The sequence below is a fragment of the Balaenoptera borealis genome (genome assembly GCF_965194805.1).
Source record: "Balaenoptera borealis genome assembly, chromosome: 1".
Lineage (NCBI taxonomy): Eukaryota > Metazoa > Chordata > Mammalia > Artiodactyla > Balaenopteridae > Balaenoptera > Balaenoptera borealis.
This window is the reverse complement of record NC_138860.1, coordinates 70,682,915-70,705,885: the sequence shown is the minus strand read 5'-3', so window position 1 is coordinate 70,705,885 and position 22,971 is coordinate 70,682,915.

Sequence of the window (22,971 nt, the reverse complement as noted above, 5' to 3'; positions counted from 1 at the left end):
TGAACTCAGATCACGTGAGACTTTAATCGTTGAACAAACAGACAATTAATAGCAGTTATGCCATTGAAATGTCGTGATCCAGCATCAAGGTCATAAAACATATTGCCGATATGAACTCCAGAATACAATTACTCTGTTATCCCTAGTAAAACTTGTTCCGTTGATCAGTGGTTTAGAAGAACAGGTGATAAAGCATTTTGACTAGCTGGTCTAGATTTTAATCACTCAGAGGCAGTTTTATTCTCCAAAAAATAAATGGCGCATGGGCTCAAGGCACACCATCTTCAGTACTTGTGGCACGCAGGCTCAGTAGTTGTGGCCCACTGGCTTAGTTGCTCCGTGGCACGTGGGAAATTCCCAGACCAGGGATCGAACCGGGTCCCCTGCATTGGCAGGCGAATTCTTAACCACTGCATCACCAGGGAAGTCCCAGAATCGCAGTCTCCCTTTTAATATACCTTAAGCCCAAAGAATCCATGGAAAATTGTTACAGAAAATAAGACAAAAAAATATTGTAAGGACTATAACAGAAGCATATAGTACACAGTTCATATAGACACATCCCAAGCAGTTACAAAGTATATTAAAAGGGAGACTGCGATTTTAAAAAAATAAGATAAATTATACCCACAAACTCCTAGTCTTTCCTGAAACATTGCAATCTGAAACCCTATTGTAGGAAGCAGAAGATTCCAGGAGACATTCTACAAATGAAGGACCCTAAACCCTGTGGTTGGAAAAGGAATTCTGGAAGGAAGGTATCCTCACCCAAGGAGAGCAGGTTCCTATACTTCTCTAACATCACACCCCTGTACAATTCCCATTGATCTTGGTCCAGGCATTGTCACTCCTCTTGAGAGAAATCTATGGCCACATCCTGGAATGGCAGCAGTCCCTGAAATTAAAAGTACACATGCCATGTGGCCACGGGAAGAGTTCATAATGTGACCCAAGAAGAAAACAGCAAGTTAAGAGAAGTGCTTTTAATTTAGAAGACTGTCTTCAATTATCCACTAATATATATATATTTACAAAGTAACTTTCTCTACCTTATTTGTAACTACAAGAAAAGAGTATGGCATGTGATCCACAAAACCAGTGTAGAGACTATACTTATCTGGAAAAGAAATGATAAAATGATGGTTTCAACACAGGCATATGCATTTTTGAGTGTTTTATTTATATCAAACTGGATAAAATGTGTGTATTTCTCAGACAGAAAAGACATGTCGAGGTAGAAATGTACCTTTCAACTATTCATGGGTACCCAAGTACACTGGGGAGATTGTAAAAGTGCAGATCGTGATTCAGTAGGTCTGGTGGGCCTGAGTTCTATTTTTTCCTCAAGCTCATTTTTAACTAGTGATGCCACAGTCTCTGATTCATTAACCACAGTTGGGAATAGCAGAGACATAATTAGAAAGGTAAAAATTCGTATTTAGCTTTGAACTTAAAGTGTTTTATGGATTTTACACCTTTAATAGAATAGTAAGCACAGCAGCAACAATCATTTGTGAATATTTACTATAGACTGTATCTTTCTTTCTTGTGTAGGATTCCAGGAAAAAGGCCTGGGCTGCGGCCACAGTGGGCGGGGCCCCCAGGCCGGGCCGCCCCTCCAGGACCCCCGGAAGGGCTCCTGGAGGCTCCAGGCGGCTCCTCCCCCGGCGCCGCCCTCCCTCCCGGAAGGCCTGGGGGCAGAGCGGTCCCACCTCCTCGCCCAGAACGATCCCGCGTTTCCGCAGAGCTGGAACTCCCGGCTCGGGGTCTCTTGCCTCCGCCGTCACTAAAGTGCCCCGGAGCCCGAGGGGAGGGCGGCCTCACTGAGGCTGCCGGCTCTGGAGGGGCCCCGGCCGCCAAAGCCGCGACAGTCCTGGGGACCGCGGGCCGGGTAAGTGGGCGCCAACCCTCCTCCTGGTCTGGTGCCCGGGCGTCAGTGCAAGACCAGCTTCTGAGGGGCAGGGGTTCGCTGCCACCCACCGCTGCTGTGCAGAAAGAGCAGCCCCTAGCGTTCTGGTCCCGGGGAACGTCGGTCCCTTCTCTCGCCCCTGCCCTCGGCCTGGCTCGCGGGGCCTGGTGGGCGTGGGGAGTGGGTCGGCCTGAGCGTCCTGAGGGGAAACGGGGAAAGGGAGGCGCAGGGTCCGGTTGGAGCGTCAGCGCCCCTCCTCCTGACTGCGGGGAAAGCGGCTGAAAACGCATCCCCAGGCTCGGAGGTCCCTTGTTCAGCCGAGTCTCTCTGCGCTCCTTCCTCCCTGAGCTAAAGTACTGGGGGGAGGGGACAGGGGAGGGGAATGGCGCAGGTAATGGGGAACATCAAAAGGTGATTGTTAACTAAGGAAAACCAGCTCTCCCAAGGTGAGGAATGTAGCGCTTTTCTTTGTATGGGAAGATGCAAGCGTCTGGGCTCACTGAAATCCTTCCTTTGATATGCACCTCAGCTCTCTGGGGCCAGCATTCTGTATTTGCATATCCTGAGTTCCTCAGGGCCCACCGGCTCACATTGGAGGGCTGCAAGTGCTGATGACTGTGACATCCTTTTTTTACTGATATGGCAAGAAATATTCCATTTCTTACAGGCTTGAGGGGCAGAGAGTGAAAAAGAGTAGGAGAATCTCACTCAGCATGTAATTTGGCATATATATATATATATATATATATATATATATATATATATATATATAAATATTTATATTTAACTGTGCTAATAGAGGCTCTCAATTCCAATCAATTTGTACTACTGCCCTCTATGTATTAATTTCATCAATATCATATGATAAATGCCTATAAAGTTGACGTAATCCATTTAAACAGGATAATGATTTTTAAAGGAAACATAATAGAAATATAACAACAAAACCCTTACCACCAAAGGCTGTGTGTGGAACAACCTAAATACATGTTCCATTGTTAAAATATTGAAAGATGTATTCAGTAGAAATATCAACAAAATGAAAAATAATAAGGGCAACGGAATGCTGAAATGTTGTATCTTTATCATTAAAGTGGCAGAAAATCATTTATTAGTAGGCAGTGAGGGCAGAGGATGCCTGATTTTTATATCTTTTTCATATTTGTGCAGTTGTTTCAGCAAGTAACTTAAAGACAAAATGGAAAAACAAGGAGGTTTGTGCCTGAGATCATGTTGATGTGAAACCAGGGATGGCCACCTTGTGCCAGGTGCGTGAAGTTTACCTGGCCAGGTAGACCGCAGAGCTCCTGAGAAGCCAGGGTTGGAATTCTTCTGCTGGGTGCCCCTTAGCTTCTGTGACTTGATTGATTTTGAGTCATGTTGGGGGATAGACCTGATCACAGGAAATGGGTGGAAATAGAGTGATTTGGGGAGCAGCTAACGACATTCATCACAGCTCATGGCCTGATTGAATTTTAAAGAAACAGGAAAACAAATGCTTCTTATGGAATCAGAGAATGTGAGGGCTGGACAATCCCAGAAAATGAGAAACACCCATCCCATTTTCCAGATGAGAAAACAGAGGCCCAGCAAGGTGAAATCCCTCACCTAAGTTGCACCTGTCTCTCCTCCCCACTACATGGTTCATGAAAGTAGGACTCTTCCTGTCTTGATCACTGCTGAACTCCAAACAGGGCCAGGCATCTAGCAGCTGCTTCAAAAATTTTGGTTGGGCTTCCCTGGTGGTGCGGTGGTTGAGAATCTGCCTGCCAATGCAGGGGACGCGGGTTCGAGCCCTGGTCTGGGAAGATCCCACATGCCGCGGAGCAACTCGGCCTGTGAGCCACAATTACTGAGCCTGCATGTCTGGAGCCTGTGCTTGGCAACGAGAGGCCACGATCGTGAGAGGCCCGCGCACAGCGATGAAGAGTGGCCCACGCTTGCCACAACTAGAGAAAGCCCTCGCACAGAAACGAGGACCCAACACAGCCATACATACATACATACATACATACATAAAAAGAATGTAAGCAGACAAGAATAGCATTAAAAAAATAAAAAATAAAAAAAAAAATTTTGGTTGACTGGATGAACAACGCTATTTCTTTCTTTCTCACTCTTATTCAGGACTGTGCCAAGAACTCCCCAGGTTGCAATGTAATTTGATAAATGTAAATATTAATTGAGTTTTGTTGTGATGAGGGCTTAGGCTTTGAAGGTTACAGACTTGGTTCAGATCCTGGTTCTGCCACTCAATAGCTGTTTGGCTTTGGGAAAATTACTAAACCTCTCTGAGCTTACTTCCTCCTTTGTAAAGTGGGGATAAAACTATCTGAGCCAGCAGAGCACCTGCATCAGGGATGTGCACTAAGTATTGGTCTTTCTCACTCTCCCACTCCTTCCCTCTGTTCTTCCCCAAGAAGATGTATAGAAGGATATAGTAGTTTTTTAAAAAAATTAATTATTTTTGGCTGCGTTTGGTCTTCGTTGCTGCGTGTGGGCTTTCTCTAGTTGCAGTGAGCGGGGGTTACTGTTTGTTGCGGTGCGCGGGCTTCTCATTGTGGTGGATTCTCTTGTTGCGCTTGTTGTGGAGCACCGGCTTTAGGCGCGCAGGCTTCAGTAGTTGTGGCCTCCAGGCTCAGTAGTTGTGGCACATGGGCTTAGCTGCTCCGCAGCATTTGGGATCTTCCCTGACCAGGACTCGAGCCCAGGTCCCCTGCCTTGGCAGGCAGATTCTTAACCACTGCGCCACCAGGGAAGTCCAATATAGTACTTTTTAAAAAGGGGTTTTAATTTATTTCAGAAAATATACATTTTTCTTGTAGAAAAGTTTATTCCCCTATAGAAACATAAACACGCAAACCACTCCAAATGCTGTATTCTATGGGTTAGATATTATCAGTCACATTTTATAAGTAATTGGGCAAATGCCAAAGCACTAGCTACTGGGGAGTAAGAAGACTCAAATCTGGGGTGCCCCCCACCCCAATTTCAAGAGCATGGTGTGTTTTTCAAATCCATGTTTCATCTGGTCTTTGTTTCTCATCCATATTCTGTGTCTGCCTTTCTCCAGAAGGCTCAGATCCTCCTCTTTCACACCCTCCCGGCTGGCTGTGCCCTAGCTCCCGCCCTGGAACCTCTGCATGCCTGGGTGTGCCTGCTCCCCCTGTGCATCACCAGCTTTGCCAGGGAGCTGCTGTATCGTGCACTGCTTGCTGTGCCCAGAGTACCTGGACCCTTCTGGTACATGAAGTACACCCTCATCACCATGTGTGCACGCCCATCCCCTTACCTTATATCCTGCCTCTAAGCCAGGGTTGGGGGTGACTACAGTGTGCATTCAGCTGTGTGAGGTGCTGGGATCAAAGTGAAGTTCCCAACTTTTGAAGTTGCAGGCTTGAGGGGCATACAGTGATTTAAAATCAGGTCACCTGACTTAAAGGGGGGACTGATTGATTTAAAGCCAAGGCAGCTGACTTAAAGCCTGCGTCCCTCAGCTGCAAGACGAGACCAGCTTTGGCGGTGCACGGGTTCGCTCCAAGCCAGGACTGCTGTTCAGGAAGAGCTTCCAGTAGTGCCTTAGTGCAGGGGGACTTGGTCCGTGGTCTTGCCCCTGCCCTCAGAGGGGGGCCACCTGCTCTTCTGGAGAATCAGGGAGGGGGAAGTGCAGAGTCCCAGCTGGAGTTGCGTCACCCTTGTCTGATGGCAAGGAAAGGGGGGCGGGGCTGTGTGGTGTCCTGGGGCTGGACTCACCAGGTTGACTCAGCCTCTCAGCCCCCTAACCTCCCCTCACACACCCCACAAGAGTTTTCAGTAATATGTAATTGCGCCTTAGGTTCTCGGTCTTCAAACTCATACCCAGGCTCCCAGATCCCTTGATTCAGCCTATTCCTCTGTGCTCTTTCTTCTATTACATACAGTCCGAGAGGGAGGGGCTGGGGGATGGGACTGGAGCGATCCCGGCAGCACTGGCCTCAGCTGACTAAAGAGATCCGGGGCCTGCGCTATCACACGTGTGCGAGGACCCTTAAGGCGGAATCCAGGGGGCCAGTTAGAGGCAGTGCTTGCTGCCTCAAGTGAGTATGGATCACCGTCGGGTGGGGAGCACGCTCACCCCTGAGAAGTACTGTTAGGAGGATGTGTTCCTCCTTCAGCTTCAAGGACGTGGGTGGGCTTCAGGGCTCCAGTTCCTCTCCAGGCCTCCAGGTCCGACTGCACCGCAGCGGGCTTGCAGACCTGTCTTCCTGTCCCAGAACTTGCCAGGCTCCAGGAAGAATCCAGACTGCAGAAATGGTGCCTGAGCACTCCAGCGTAAGAAGTGCTGTCCCTGGGGACCCAACAGTGGAGGGAGGAAGGGTGAAGGGACTGGGGGTTAGGGTCGGGAGGGGTGGCTGCCCTGGGAGTCATTGAGAGAGAAATATCGCCCCCCACACCCCTGCCCCTGCAACTGACCCATTGATGCCATAGGATCTCAGGGCCTTTTAGTCAGAGATGCCTCTGCTTCTTTACTCCTGTGTTCAAAACTATGCAAAACCAACTCTTCATCCTCTTGCTGCCTTGCCAGGACTTTTAAAGCACTGTTCTTTTGAAGCACTCGTTCCCTAAACTGCAGTTTGGAGCTGTCCCAGCTATTTAAAAGTGTTCTCCTTAAACTGAGACTAAATCCTACTCTTTTGGGAAAATGTCCTTAACTTCATTGGAGATCATCTTTTCTGCCCATTTCTTCCTTCTACTGCCCTCTTAAGAACCCCTGTGCTCAAAGAGCTTGGTGATTTATTTTTTGCTTGATGTCAAAAAGAAACCTTCCCCATGCACCCCAAAAAGCTTTCCTGGATCATAGGTGTTTCACAACCATGACAGTGTTTTGCAGTTAGTATACACTGGGTAGAGTGCCTAGCAATCCCTCCAAGAGCCAGAGGTGAGCAACACCTTTGCTTAGTTGATTGGATGTCCTTCAAGTTTAGGAAGGTACCATTCTTATGACCCAGGAGATAAGACAGAGCCCTGGATGGCTGTGGCTGTGATTAGATAACTTCTGATGATTTTATTTCCCTTACTGAGCTGCTGCTTCTAGGTTAATTTCATTTCATTACCTGTCCATTTTTAAAGAAAGACTGACAAAGTCACTGGAATAGGTCAGGAGTCTGAGCTCAGGGTTGGTCAAAGGTACTCACAGGGAGGAAGGTGGATAAAAATAGGTGGGTAAATAGGAGGGTTGGCAAGTACAGCCAGGACACCCGTGTTCATCGTGCATACTAATAAAGGCCAGAATCTCCTCATTTATCTCTGGTGGGAAGTTCTGATGGTTTCACAGGATCAAATTCAAGTCATATTCAAACTAGGGGCTTTCCCTGAGCATAAAAGGAAGTATCCATCCCTAGCAGGAGTCACTGCAGAGGAATAAAGACGTAGCTGTAGAGAATGGACTTAAGGACACAGGGAGGGGCAAGGGTAAGCTGGGATGAAGTGAGAGAGTGGCATGGACATATATACACTACCAAAGGTGAAATAGATAGCTATTGGGAAGCAGCTGCATACAGCACAGGGAGATCAGCTCAGTGCTTTGTGACCACCTAGAGGGGTGGGTTAGGGAAGGTGGGAAGGAGACACAAGAGGGAGAGGATATGGGAATATATGTATACGAATAGTTGATTCACTTTGTTATACAGCAGAAGCTAACACAACAAGGTAAAGTAATTATACTCCAAGAAATATGTTAACAATAGCAACAACAAAAAAACCCAAATCTAAGTCAATCAAGCCAATGGAGACATTGTATGTGTTTATAGTTCAAGAAATCCACAAGAGAATCCTTTATTCTGTAGGCAATGAATTGTCCATTCGAAAAGAAAAAAACTTTCTAAAATGTTGTTTTTCCATTTATTGTTCAGAACATCCTTTTTATACCTCTGAATTTCTTACTATTCAAAGCCAAGTCACGTGAGTTACAGGGAAGCAGCTGATTGATTTAAAGTTGGGTCATGTGATTTAAAAACCAGTGGCAGTTGTTTGATTTAAATCCCAGTTAAATGACATGAGGAAGGGGTGCTAGAAACTGCTTTTTCATCTCTGGCTCAGAATATCATATTTACCTTGGTTCTTCTTATGATTTAGAAAACTTGTGCTGTCTCTCCTTGGAATCATCAGGAGAAAAATACAGTATTTCAGGTTCATTCTTGATACCAACTTCTCACAGTTAAGGTGTATTGACTAAAAGATCTTCCTTCTTCAAGAGATTCCAAACTTCTGTAAGACACTTCATTGTAATTGGAGAAAAAAGAAGAATGAAATCAGGCCAGCAGCTGCAGGAGACCAAGGCAGCCCTCATGACTAGGGAAGGAGAAGGAAGGGCTGAGAGTTGGCTTTAGAGCAGACAACCTCCAGAGGGCGCTGAAGCACGGGCAGAGCCCACCTGCCACTCCCAGTTTGGCACTCCAGGGTCAGATTTGGGTTTGGAGATGGGGTTGCTGTAACCCCAAGGAGGTGAGCAGAGAGGAGGAGTTGATTACCTCTGAGTATCCTCTGACTCTCTGATTTGATTATCCTCTGACTCTCTGGCCCAAATTGCCTGACGTCACAGGGGGGGGGGCAGAGTTTTGCTTTCAGCAACTGATGGGACACTTCCAGGCTGGTCGGGTCGCCCAGTGGCCCGACAGCCTGACAGGCTGACTGCGGTATGATCGCCCTTCTTTTCTCCAGAATCTGTACATCAGGAGGTGCATGGGTGTGGGAGCCCATTCACCGCCACCCCCCACCCCCAGGGGGGATGGCACCTTCCCTGGCTGTACCCTATGATCACCAGGTGCTTGGAATGAATGCAAGATTTTTGACTTCAAGGAAAAGCTCACGTAACCACTTCTGCCTCATAATGTGTGGGATTTACTATAATGGAAGGACATTATAAAGAACAGGTAGAAAACTCACCTGTTGGTCTCCATGTAGGAGTTAATTTTGCATGAATCCCTCCTACATGAGTAGATAGCAGAGGTTTATTTTTGTTCCCGTGTGTGTAGTTGTGTCAGAGGATGTAGGTATGGTGATTTGAAGCCGTCAAAGAAATATTCTCAGAACTCTCAAGACTTCTCTTGATTGGAACCGAAAGAGACCTGGAAAAGGAGGAAAAGAAAAGGAGGAGGGAGAAAGAATGACTGTTTCTCAGTAAATTCACCTTCCTGGTTGATTGTTCTCTCTTCTCATTTCTTTTAACTTCCATGTATGTCTAGTGGAATAATGTAGAAAGGCTGATTTTTATGCTTTAAAAGATTTTACATCACAAAGAAACTAGAAGTGGCTAACAGAACTTATTCAAATCAATTTTACCTAGAGACTTTGATATTAAATTTGTATACTGAAATGGGTTTATCCAAATTTTCTCTTTCTTTTTGAGTGAATATTTGTAACATATTTTTGTAGATAATAATTTATCCTAGATATACAAAATTGTGAGAATGGGTACCATTTTTTACCACTTAAATGATTTCTTTTAAATGAATAGATTGTACACTTTAAATGCCAATGTTGTGTCTTACATGTTGTGTTTTAATTCCTGATTTCCAAAACTTGTGTTTATTTAATTGATTTCTATCTAATAATCTGTCTCCCCTTTATTGTTTCTTACTTTATATTTTATTGATCTATAGTTAATTTACATTATTATATTAGTTTCAGAGGTACAACAGTGATTCATAAATGTTTAGGTTCTTCTCCATTTATAGTTATTATAAAAGAGTGGCTATATTCCCCATGCTATACAGTACACCACTGTAGATTATTGATTTTATACATAGTGGATTGTACCTCAAAATCTCCTACCACTATTTTGCTCCTCCACCCTCTCTCTCCCTGCTGGTAACCACTAGTCTGTTCTTTAATCTGTGAGTCTGTTTTTTTGTTGTTGTTGTTTGTGTTGTATTCAAATTTTTAGATGCCACGTGTAAATGATAACATACCATGCTTGTTTTCTCATAACATACCATGCTTTTTTTCTCATAACATACCATGCTTGTTTTCTCTGCGGCTTATTTTACTAAGCATAATACCCTCCAAGTCCATCCATGTTCTTGCAAATGGCAAAATTTCATTTTTTGCTGAAGTCATCATAAAAAATCTTTTTTATCCACTAAGCTATTGATGAACACTTACTTTGACTCTGTATCTTGGCTATGGCAAATAACACTGTTATGAACATTGGGGTGCAGTTATTTTTTTGAAATAGTGTTTTTGTTTTCTTCTGATATACCCAAGAGTGAAACGGCTGGATATTATGGTAGTTCTATTTTTAGTTTTTTGTGGAACCTCCATTCTGCTTTCCACAGTAGCTGCACTAATTCACATTCAAATCAAGAGTGTACAAGAGTTTCCCTTTCTCCACATCCTCACTAACCTTTGTTACTTGTGATCTTTTTGATGACAGCCATTCTGACAAGACTGAGGTGATATATCTCATAGTTTTGATTTGCATTTTACTGCCGATTAGCTATGTTTAGCATCTTTGTGAGTTCTGGCTGTCTATCTGTATATTTTCCTTGGAAAAGTGTCTATTTAGGTCTTCTCATTTAAAAAAAAAGATTTTGGGTGTTTTTTGATACTGAGTTGTATGTGCTCTTTCTGTAGTTTAGCTATGAACCCTTGCTTAGTCATCTTTTTGGTGTTAACCTCTTATCATGTGCAAATATTTTCTCTCCTTCAGCAGGTTGTCTTTTCATTTTGTCTTTGGTTACCTTTGCTGTGCAAAATCTTTTAAGTTTAGTGAAGTCCCATTTTTTTAGTTTTGCTTTTGTTTCATTTGCCTTAGTAGATTGAACTTAAAACTGTTGCTATCATTTATGTTGAAGAATGTTCTATATTTTCCTCTAGGGGTTTTATGGTTTCTGGTCCTACATTTAGGTGTTTATTCAGTTTTGCATTTATTTTATATATGGTGTTCTAAAATAATCTAATTTTATTCTTTTCCATGTAGCTGACCAGTTTTCCTAGTACCACTTATTGAAGAGACAGTTTTTTCTCCATATTGCCTGCTTTGTCATAAATCAATTAAATATAAGTGTGTGGGCTTATTTCTGGGATCTCTGTTCTCTTCCAGTGATCTTTGTGTCTGTTTTTGCTCTGGTACGATTCTCTCTGATTACTGTCACTTTGCAGTATAGTCTGAAGTCAAGGTGCGTGATGCCTCCAGCTCTGTTCTTTCTCAAGATTGTTTGGCTATTTGGGGCCTTTGTGTTTCTATACAAATTTTAAAATTACTTTTTCAAGTTCTGTGCAAATGCTTTGGTATTCTGATAGGGATTGCATTAAATCTGTTGCATTAAGACTGTCTTTGGTAGTATGGTTATTTTAAGAGTATTAATTCTTCCAGTCCATGCACATGCTATGTTTTTCCATCTTTTTGTGTTGCCTTCAACTTCTTTCACCAATGGCTGATAGATTTCTGAGCACATGTCTTTTTTTTTATAGTGATTTCTTTAATTTATTTATTACTTATTTATTATTTATTTTTTGGCTGTGTTGGGTCTTCGTTTCTGTGCGAGGGCTTTCTCCAGCCGCGGCAAGCGGGGGCCACTCTTCATCGCGATGCGTGGGCCTCTCACTATCGTGGCCTCTCCTGTTGCGGAGCACAGGCTCCAGACGCGCAGGCTCAGTAGTTGTGGCTCACGGGCCCAGCTGTTCCGCAGAATGTGGGATCTTCCCAGACCAGGGCTCGAACCCGTGTCCCCTGCATTGGCAGGCAGACTCTCAACCACTGCGCCACCAGGGAAGCCCTGAGCACATGTCTTTTACCTGCTTAGGTGTGTTTATTCCTAGGTATCTTATTCTTTTTGATGTGATTGCAAATGGCATAGTTTTCTTAATTTTTCTTTCTGACAGCTTTGGGTTTTGTTTTTTCTTCTTTTTCTAATTCCTTCAGGTGTAGTGTTAGGTTGTTTATTTGATATTTTTCTTGTTTCCTAAGAAAAAGCTTGTATCACTATAACTTCCCCCGTGAACTGCGTTGGCTGTGTCCCATAGATTTTGGATCATTGTGTGTTCATTTTCATTTGTCTTGGGTATTTTTAGAATCCCTCTTTAATTTCTTCAGTGTTCCTTTCTTCCCTGTTTATTCCCTTCATCTGTGACGTGAGGACTATCTTTAATATTATGTTTGGATTTCTTTCAGTTTTGTGTGAGTGTGTATGTGTGTGATTATTTAAGTTGCTGAGCTCTTAATTTCACATGGACACTACCAACCATGCATTGTTACTCTCCTCCCCCACAGTTACTGAATTTGACCTTATATTTTACATCTACTTGTTTTGTGTGTCCCTTAACTTCTTATTGTGAATATAGATGGTTTTATTGCTGTTTTCTTTCATCCTTCCTATTAGCTGTGTACATGGTTGATTTACTACCTTTGTTGAATATTTGCCTTAACCAATGAGGTTTTTCCTTTAGTAAGTTTCCTTTCCTAATTTTTATGTTTCAGTCGTGGCCTTTTCTTTTTCACTTAGAAAAGCCCCCTTAAGATTTCTCATAAAGCTGGTTTGGCGATGCTGAGCTCTTTTAGTTTTGCTTCTCTGTAAAACTTTAGATCTCTCCATCAAATCTGAAGGAGAGCCTTGCTGGGTAGAGTATTTTTGGTTATGGGCTTTTCCCTTTCATGACTTTAAATATACCATGCCACTCCCTTCTGGCATGCAGAGGTTATCCTGAAAAGTCAGCTGATAACTTTATGCAAGTTCCCATGTTTGTAACTTGTTGCTTTTCCTTTGCTCCTTTTAATAGTGTCTTTTTATCTTTATTTTTTTTGCCATTTTAATTACAGTGAGTCTTGGTGTGGTCCTCTTTGGGTTGATCCTGTTTTGGCCTTACTGTGTTTACTGGCCTTGGATGTCTGTTTTCTTTCCCAGGTTACGGAAGTTTTCAGCTCGTATGTCTTCAGGTAGGTTCTACACTGCTTTCTCTTCCCTTTTGCTTCTGGGACCAGTATAATGCAAATATTAGTACACTTGATGTTGTTTCACAAGTCTGTTCAACTTTCCTCATTTCATTTTAATCTATTGTTTTACCGTTCATCTTCAGTGATTGCCAGTACTCTGTCCTTCAGTTTTCTGATTCATTCCTCTGTATCATTTAGTCTACAGTAGTTTCCTTTTAGTGTATTTTTCATTTCAGTTATTGCATTCCTCATCTCTGTTTTGTTGTTCTTTAATGGTCTAACTCTTTTTTAAAAACTTCTAACTTCTTGCTCTGGTCGTCCATTCTTCTCCTGAGTTCTTTGATCATCTTTACCGTCATTACCTTGAACTCTTTCTTGAGTAGATTGGCTATCTCCACTTCACTTAGATCTTCTTCTGAGTTCTTATCTTGTTCCTTCATTTGGATCGTGTTTCTGTGTCACCTCATTTTTCTTAACTTGCTGTTTTTATTGCTATGTATGTAGTAGGTTCGTTACATTTCCTGACCTTGGAGAAGTGGCCTTTTGTAGGAGAGGTCCTATGTGTCCCAGCAACCCAGTGTCCCCTGGTCACTAGAACTATATGTTCTAGGTGTACCCCCTATGTGGGCTGCTTGGGCTCTTCTGTTGTGGTGGGCTGACTACTGTGGGTGGTCTGGTAGGCTTGGCTGCCCCCAGACTGCTCGTTTGCCAGGCTCTGCCTAGTATGGAGGCTGTCTGTGCTGCTTGGTGAGACTAAATCATAAGGCAGCTGGCTGCACAACTCTGGGGGACACCAAATCTAGTGCTGGTTCACTTATGGGTAGAACTGCAGTCCAGGTGATAATCAGGGCTAGTGCCCAGTCACTGGTCCTGGGGCTATGCTGGCTACTGGGAGGAAGAGACAGGTCCTGAGTTCTGGCTGCAGGGCCCAGGAGTCGCAAAGTTGGTGTTGGATCACTGTTCCTGACACAGCTATCTCCAGGGTCTGGGGTATCCCTAATCTTGTGTTGGCATTCTGGTGGGCAGGGTCAGGACCCAGCTGAGTCCATGGCTGCTTCTGGCCTGCAAGTGAGTGTTCTGGTCACACAGGCTGCTGAGCTGTGGTATTCCTGGAGCTGGTGTGTGCCTGTTGGTGTATGAGGCTGATCCCAATGCTAGAGCAGGTTTGCTGTTGGGTAGGTCCAAGCTCCATCCAGTCCCTGTGCAGTTATCACCTGCCGATGGTGAGGCTGACTCCAAGGCCAGAGTAGGCTCACTTGTCAGAGGGGCCAGGGACTCTGGGGCTGGTGCCTGTCCACTGAGGTGTGGAGGCTGGTCCTGGGGCTTTTGGTGGCTGGGCCCATGTCCAGGGGCAGCTGTGCATTGAGAGGGTCTGAAGGCAGCCTGTTTGCCGGTGGGTGGGGCTATGCCCTTGCTCAGTTAGTTGCTTGGCCTGCAGCATCCTAGTACTTGTGTCTCTAGTCTGGTGGAAATGGGTAGGGCTAGGTCTTGAGGCTAAAAAGATAGAGGGAGGATTCTGAAATTATGCTTGCTGGTACCAGTGTCCACGAGGTAGAAGGAGCTCCCCCGAATGGCTGCTGCCAGTGTCTCTGTCCCTGAGGCTGTGCTGTAGTTGCCTCTTGCCTCTCTGGGAGACTCTCCAAGATCAGGAGGTAGGTGTGACCCGGGATCCTTTCAAATGACTGCTTCTGTTCTGATTCTCGGATCATGTGGGATTTTGTGAGCATCTTTTAAGAGTGGAATCTCTATTTCCCACAACCCTCTGGCTCTCTGGAAAATAAGTACTACTGGTCTTCAAAGCCCAACTTTCGAGGAACTCTTCTTTCCAGAACAGGATCCCTGGGCTTGGGAGCCTGATGTTGGCTTCATACCCCTTGCTACCTGGGAGCACCTCTGAAATTGTAATTATTCTCCCATTTGTGGGCCACCCACCTGGTGGTATGGGTCTTGACTCTACTGAGATTTTGCCCTTCCTTCCTGTCTTGTCGAGGTGCCGTCCTTATGTCTTTAGCTGTAAAACATCTTTTACGGTAGGTCCCGGTTTTTTTCATCAATTGCTGTTCTGTAAACTGTTGTGACTTTGGTGTGCCCATGAGAGGCATCAAGCTCTGGGTCTTTGAATGCTACCATATTGGACAATCTGTCCACTTCATTCTTAAATCATATTATTTAATTTTTCTTAGTATCTTATTTGATTAGCGACAGTTTGAAATTTATTATCACTCATGTTTACTTCGCCTGTTTAAAGAAATTGAATAGTGCATTCATTCATTTTGAAATGAAGGTAGTGACCTGTGAATTTCCATACCTCAAAAATCAAGGATAGGACAAAAGCCTTTTCTACCTGTGTTACCCTCAAACTCTGCACCCCACCCCAGCCTGGGGATTAACCTCTTGCACCCATGCTCACTTTCTTTTTTTGGACCATTAACCATCATTGCATCTGTATGTGTGTTGACAAAGTGAACTCTAGTCTTTCGAGTTTTTGAGTTTTGTTTTTTGGTTTAGGGAAGAGTCCTACTATGAATGTACATTTAGTGGTCTGCTGGAGTTCATATATAAACCTGTCAAGCACATTACTAGAATTGGAATTGCTTGTATATACACTTTGATAAATTTTAGAGACAATGGTAGAACAGAAGTGAATTGTATTTCAAATCCCACAGTATTTTCACACCATGAAAACCCTTCCCTGTTTAATATATTTGTGTGTAGTTTATCTTTATGCCCATACTATATTTCCCAGAGATGGGTAAGTGTTATGTTTCTTGCTAGCACATTTACCGTATTGTTCAAAGTCAGGCGTTTAGTGGTTTTAGCATGATCCTATTTCCATGAACTCGCAAATACAAGACCTTCTCTCACACTGTCTTTTACTCCCTGCTGTTTTATATTGCCCTCCTAATTCTCAGTCCTGGTCTTTCTTTATGTTCTTCATCAACCTGGATAGGTTATACTATTTTCTCCCTTATTTAAGACCAATAGAATAGAATAGAACACCCAGAAATAAACCCTGATATATGGCCATATGATTTTTGACAAGTTGCCAAGACTTTTCAAAGTAGAAAGGATAGTATTTTCAACAAATGGTGCTGAGAAGTCATGTTGTCAACATGCAAAAGTAGGAAGATGGACCCATACCTAACATCATATGCAAAAATTAATGAAAACGTATCAAGAAACTAAATATAAGACCTAATAAAATAAAAAGTCTTATTAGAAGATACAGGACAAGGGCTTTATGACATTGGATTTGGCAGTGTTTTCCTCAATATGAAACGACGGAACAACAAAGGTACAGCTAACAAAACAATTAAAAATGTGCAGTACATAATTTAAAAAAAAAATGTGTATCAAAGAAATGTAAACAGAATAAAATGGCAACCCACAAGATGGGAGAAAATATTTGATAGCCATGTATCTGACAAGAGATTTCTATTCAGAATATACAGAGAATTCCTACATCTCAACAAAAAGCAAACACCCTGATTCAAAAATGGATAAAAGACTTGAATGGATGGTTCTTCAAAAAGATGTACAAATGACTAAGCACTTGAATAGATGCTCCATATCACTAAATGCATGTTTATATATTTGTGTGCATGCATACACACACAAGCACACACACACATACACAAGCAGAAAGCAAGTATTGGTGAGGATGTGAGGGAGTTGGAACCATTGTGCTATGTCAGTGGGCATGTAGAATGATACAGCTGCTTTGCAAAAGAATATGGCAATTTTTCAGATATTGAAAAATAGAATTACTACATGATCCAAGAATTTTACTATGAGGTATACCCAAAGGAATTGAAATCAGAGTCTTAAATATTTGTACTCCAGTGTTTAGAGCAGTAATAATCACAGTAGCTAAAATATGAAAGCAACCTAAGTGTTCATCCACTAGTTCCTGGATAAGCAAAGTGTGGTATAACCATATAACACAATATTATTCAGCCTTAAGAAGGAAAAGATCTAGGAATATGCTACAACATGGATGAATCTTGAGGAAATTGAGCTACCAAAAATGCCATTTTTTGTGACTTTTAGTGAGTCATAACAATATAACTACTTATTTCAATTATATGGGGTACTTAGTGTAGTCAAAACCATAGAAATTGGGGGGGTAATGATGCTTTTCAGGTGGTTATGGAACAAAAAGGAAAGTTATGTTTAAAGGATACAGAGTTACAGTTTTAAAACGTAGAAAAGAATTAGAAAGATAAATGGTGATGTTGATCACCCAATAATATGAATGTATTTAATATAACTGAACGGTGCACTTTATAATAATTAACATGTTATATTTTATGTTATTTGATTTTACCAACATACACAATTGGGAAAGAATGTAATATCAGGAAAGGGAGTGGACCTGGGGTAGAGCAGAGAGTAATCAGAAGGGTGAGACCCTGCATATGTTGAAGAAGAAGAACTGAGAGTCTTCATTGGCCAGAAGAGACTTTATAAAAAAAAATTACTCTGAGGGTGTATTAAATAGATATCTATGGGTACACTGCTATCTCCCATGGGTTATCTTAAAGAGTCTTTAATAAAGTCCATAAGGCTTGCTGAGGCTTTTTTAAAAACTGGATTCCCTAGGAGATAATTAGATGGTGGTACTTAAGTCTATGTCTAGGTTGACAGATTTTGCAGGGAAGACGAACTTGAGAACAGTGAAGGTCCTGAGAGTGTAAGTACATGGAAATTAGAAAAAAATAATAAAGGGAATTAGGAAAACTGTGGACTTCGAAGGTCATGTATTAGTGAGTCAGACCTGAGGTTTCTAAGGAGTTATATACACAGTTGCTATTTGGATTACTTGTTGATAAAGATAAGTGGAAAAACTAGAGTCGTTTCCAAGTGTAGGTAAGATATAATGAGAGGATGGAGGTGGAAAGTAGGGAGGCCCAGAGAGAAGTGGGAAGGTCATATTGGGCCAAGATGGTGGTAATATCCAGCAGAACAGATGGTAGGGCAGACTATGGGTTCATCTTTTTCATTTCGGCCCCCCACCTCATCCGTAATAATTCTTTGGGAATATTTCATGGCTCTGTGATGCAGGTACAGAATTCGAGTGAGGAGACTACACCCTCAGTGTCCAGCTGTCTGAGTCCTCAGTGTGCTTCAAATGATGGAGAACTATTGTTTCTTTATGAGAAGAGTTAGTACCTCGTAGCTAAGCTTAAGCTGGAGCTTATGCAATATTGATTCCATTTTATATATACTGTTGGCATGGAGGTTCCTCCTCCTCTTTTCTTGACCATTATGAAATGAATCTATATTTCTCAATATTTGGGTATATCAGGTAAATACATTAAGTAAAGGAATCTTATATATTGCTCCCTGCATAATTTGCTCTTTCTTTTTTATTTTAAAGAAATTCACGTTATTAATTAATTAATTAATTAATTAATTAATTAATTATGACTGTGTTGAGTCTTTGTTTCCGTGCGAGGGCTTTCTCCAGTTATGGCAAGTGGGGACCACTCTTCATCGCGGTGCGCGGGCCTCTCACCATCGCGTCCTCTCTTGTTGCGGAGCACAGGCTCCAGACGCGCAGGCTCAGTAATTGTGGCTCATGGGCCCAGTTACTCCGCGGCATGTGGGATCTTCACAGACCAGGGCTCAAACCCGCATCCCCTGCATTGGCAGGCAGACTCTCAACCACTGCGCCACCAGGGAAGCCCGTTTGCTCTTTCTTGTTTCTCTTTTACCTTTACTAAATTAGCACAGGGAGAGACCTTGAAATGTTCTAATCAGGAGACATTAGAACATCATATTTCTAGAGAGGTTGGTTGGACAGAGCAGGGGTCCCAGTGAAAATCAAAGCTTCTGTTTCTACTTAGAAGTGTACCTGTATAGAGTAGAGGGCTCCAGGAAATATCCTAGAATATTCCAATGTCCCTGCAGGAGATCATTAACAGAGGTAGGATCTGGTACCAGATCAGTGTACTATGACATGTTTGTCAGTCATCTGATGTGAGATTCTCAGAGCCAATCCCATATGGTAGGGCTGAGTGCAGAATGATGAAGAACCTGTGAAAGCCTTTGATTTCATGTTAAAGATGAAGCTCTGATTTCGGGTAGAATTTTCTTACCTGACTGAATGTCACCCTTCTGTGGTGATGAGATTCTGTGCTTTACCTCCGTTGGTGACCACTGACTGAAAATCATTAGAGAGTCATGTCTAGAAAGCATTCTTTATTTAATTTCTTAAAGAAGAAAACATAGAAAACATTTTTATCCACTTTCAAATTGAGGATCAAAGGGAATGACATCAGTGAAAATGTCAGAGTAAGGAGCTCTGGCTTGTGTCCACCCCCAGAAACACTAACATACGTGGTACAACCTGTCAAAATGATCTTATCAACACATGTAAGTTTTCTTTTCTTTTCGCCCTGTAGATTTATCTTTCATTGAAACTTTGCTTACTAGAGGATGTGGAGAATAAACAGGGAAGTAGAAACTGTATTTCCTGATGAGAGAATCACTAAGTCACATTAGCTGTTCTGAGCTACGTCTTACTCACCGTGACTGTAATTAAAACAAACAAACAAAACACTTTTTTTTGGTAAGTCAGTTCTGACATTTCCTCGTTAAAGACATGGTAACATGGTAACATGGTAACAGATACAGACTTAGACATTTGCCTGCCTCTGTCTTTCCGATTCTTGTGGTCTTAGGTAATAGGCCCAAAAGGTGCCCTGCCGCATCATCTGGTAGCTCAATTTTTACCTTTTCAAGCAGCTCCATTCAGTTTTTGTTAGTGCTGTTACCACTTTACATCCCAGCAGCAGCTAGAAGGTACAAAGTTCTCTAAAACCCCTTCAACATTTATAGTTTGTAGACTTTTGCTGATGGTCATTTGACTGGTGTGAGCTGAAACCTTTTTCGACATTGGATTTGCATATGGCTAATAATTCCTTATACTAAGCTTTAGGCATGTCCTTTTTTTCTTTTCCTTTTTTTTGAAGAGTGACTACAACTTCCCTCTTCTTATTGACTTCTTGAAAAATTTGTCTTGTGCTGAATTTTCTTGCGTATTCCCTACCGCAGAGCATTTTTTGAGGGCAGGTGTCATTTACAGCCCTGCAGTCCTTGTGACTATTAAGCAAACATTAGCACTTTGTTTAAAGCTGCTGTTGTGGGAAACAGCCACAAGGCGGCAGCATCATTACGTTCTCAACTCTTGTTACTAGTGCAAAAGAGTCTTCCTGGAGGTAGTGTTCCAAGGTTGTAAATTAGAGTGGAATGTGCTGGGACAAGCCCCCAGAAGTTTATTTCTCCTTACTTATGTTTGCTTTTTAAATTGAATTTCTATTTCTTATCGGAGTAAATTTGATTAGAGTTTTGTGATTGTCTGGCTGTACAGAATCTGCTCAATGATTCATACATATGTCTGTTCATGTTCGGATCCTGTTACCAGGTATGTTATTACAGAATGTTGAGTAGACCTCCCTTGGTATTTGGTAGGTGTTTTGTCATTATATATTTTATATGTATTGGTGACTATATAATTCATATAGTTTATATGTTACATGTTTATATATATTTAACATACATTAGTATATCTATGTTAGCCCCATAGTCTTAATTTATCCATCCTCCCACCTTTCATTTTGGCTAACCATTAGTTTGTTGTATAAGTCTGTGAGTGTCTGTTTCTGTGGAAATATGTTCATTGGTAGTAATCTTAGGATAACATGTACACATGATATCATAGGATATTTGTCATTCCCTTTTGACTTACTTAACCTAATATGATTATTTCTAGGCTCATCTGTAGTCCTGAAAACAGCATTGTTCATTTTTTTCCCGAGGCTACTATTCCATTTGGTATGTGTACCACTTCTTCTTTGTCCATTTATCTGTTGATGGACATTTTGTTTGCTTCCATGTCTTGGCTATTGTAAATACTGCTGCAATACACGATTTTCCATCCCGTGTCTTTTTTTTTTTTAAGATTTTTTTTTTTAATTAATTTATTTATTTATTTATTTATTTTTGGCTGTGCTGGTTCCTTGTTTCTGTGCGAGGGCTTTCTCCAGTTGCGGCAAGTGGGGGCCACTCCTCATCACGGTGCGCGGGCCTCCCACCATCGCGGCCTCTCCCGCTGCGGAGCACAGGCTCCAGATGCGCAGGCTCAGCAGCTTTGGCTCACGGGCCCAATTGCTCCGCGGCATGCGGGATCCTCCCAGACCAGGGATCGAACCCGTGGCCCCTGCCTTGGCAGGCAGACTCTCAACCACTGCACCACCAGGGAAGCCCCATCCCGTGTCTTTTTGATTCTGACTTTCACAGGTGAAAGGCCCAATAGTGGGACTTCCGGATCATATGGTGACTCAATTTTTACCTTTAAATGCGCTGCCATTCTGTTCCTATTATTGGCCGTTACCAGTTTACATCCCACTTAGACCGAGAGGTTACGCTATTCTCCACAACTTCTTCAACATCTATTGTTTGTAGACTTTTTGCTGATGGTCATTCTGACTGGTGTGAGGTGATACCTTTGTGTAGATTGGATTTGCATGCGTCTCATATTTCCTGATGTTTTGCGTTTATCAGTGTCCTTTTCACTTTTTTTTTAAGATTGAGCGAAACGTACAACTTCTAACTGCCTTCTTGAAAAATTTGCTGCGTTTGGATTTTTTTGGCCATTCCCTTCCCCAGGACATTTTTTGAGGGCATGAGTCATTTACAGCCCTGCAGTCCTTGTGAATATTAGTGACCATTAGCAGTAGATTTAAAGCTGCTGTTTGAGGAAACGGCTTTTGGGTGGCAGGATTTCTACGTTGCCAACTCTGCTTGCTAGGGAAACAGAACTTCGCTGCAAGTTGTGGTTTTAGGTTGCAGATTAGAGTGGAATGTGCCAGGACAAACCCCCATAAGTTTAACCTCCGTAATTCTTGTCTGTCTCTTTAAGTTGTAGTTTTTATCAGAGCAAATTTGATTGAAAAAAAATTTTTTTTTGTAGGAGTACAGGATCTTGTTCATTTACACATATACCTATATTTATTGATCTTTGGGTCCTTTTCCATGTAGGTTGTTACAGAGTGTTGAGTAGACCACTCTTGGTATTCCATAGGTCTTTGGGGATTATATATTTTATATGTATTAGTATATGTGTGTTAACCCCAATATCCTAATTTATCCATTCCTCACACGTTTTCTTTGGCTTAACCATAAGTTTGTCTTCTCAATCTGAGATTGCCTTTCTCTATGGAAATATGTTCATTTTTATGAATTTTCAGATAACATAAGGGACATCATAGGGCATTTGTCTTTCTCATTCTGACTTACTTCACGTTGTGTGATTATCTCTAGGCTCCTCTGTGGTGCTGCATATGCCATTCTTTTATTTTTTTCCGTGACGGATATTCCATTCTGTCCATATTACCACTTCTTCTTTGTCCATTCATCTGATTATGGACCTTTTTTGTGTTTCCATGTCTTGGCTATTTCAGTATTGCTGCAGTGCACATTTGCCTGCCTCTGTCTTTCCGATTCTTGTGGTCTTAGGTTATAGGCCCAAAAGGTGCCCTGCCGCATCATATGGTAGCTCAATTTTTACGTTTTAAAGCAGCTCCGTTCAGTTTTCGTTAGTGCTGTTACCACTTTACATTCCACCAGCATCTAGAAATTACAGAGTTCTCTAAAAGCCCTTAGCATTTATAGTTTGTAGACTTTTTGCTGATGGTCATTTGACTGGTGTGAGCTGAAACGTTTTCACGTTGGATTTGCATGTGGCTAATAATTCCTTATACTGAACTTTAGGCATGTCCTCTTTTTTCTTTTCCTTCTTTTTTAAAGAGTGACTACAACTTCCCTCTTCGTATTGACTTCTTGAAAAAGTTGTAATGTGTAGAATTTTCTTGCCTATTCCCTACCCCAGGGCATTTGTTGAGGGCAGGTGTCATTTACAGCCCTGCAGTCCTTGTGACTATTAAGCAACCATTAGCACTTGGTTTAAAGCTGCTGTTATGGGAAACAACCACAAGGCGGCAGCATTATTACGTTCTCAACGCTTGTTACTAGTGCAAAAGAGTCTTCCTGAAAGTAGTGTTCCAAGGTTGTAAATTAGAGTGGAATGTGCTGGGACAAGCCCCCAGAAGTTTATGTCACCTTACTTATGTTTGTTTTTTAAATT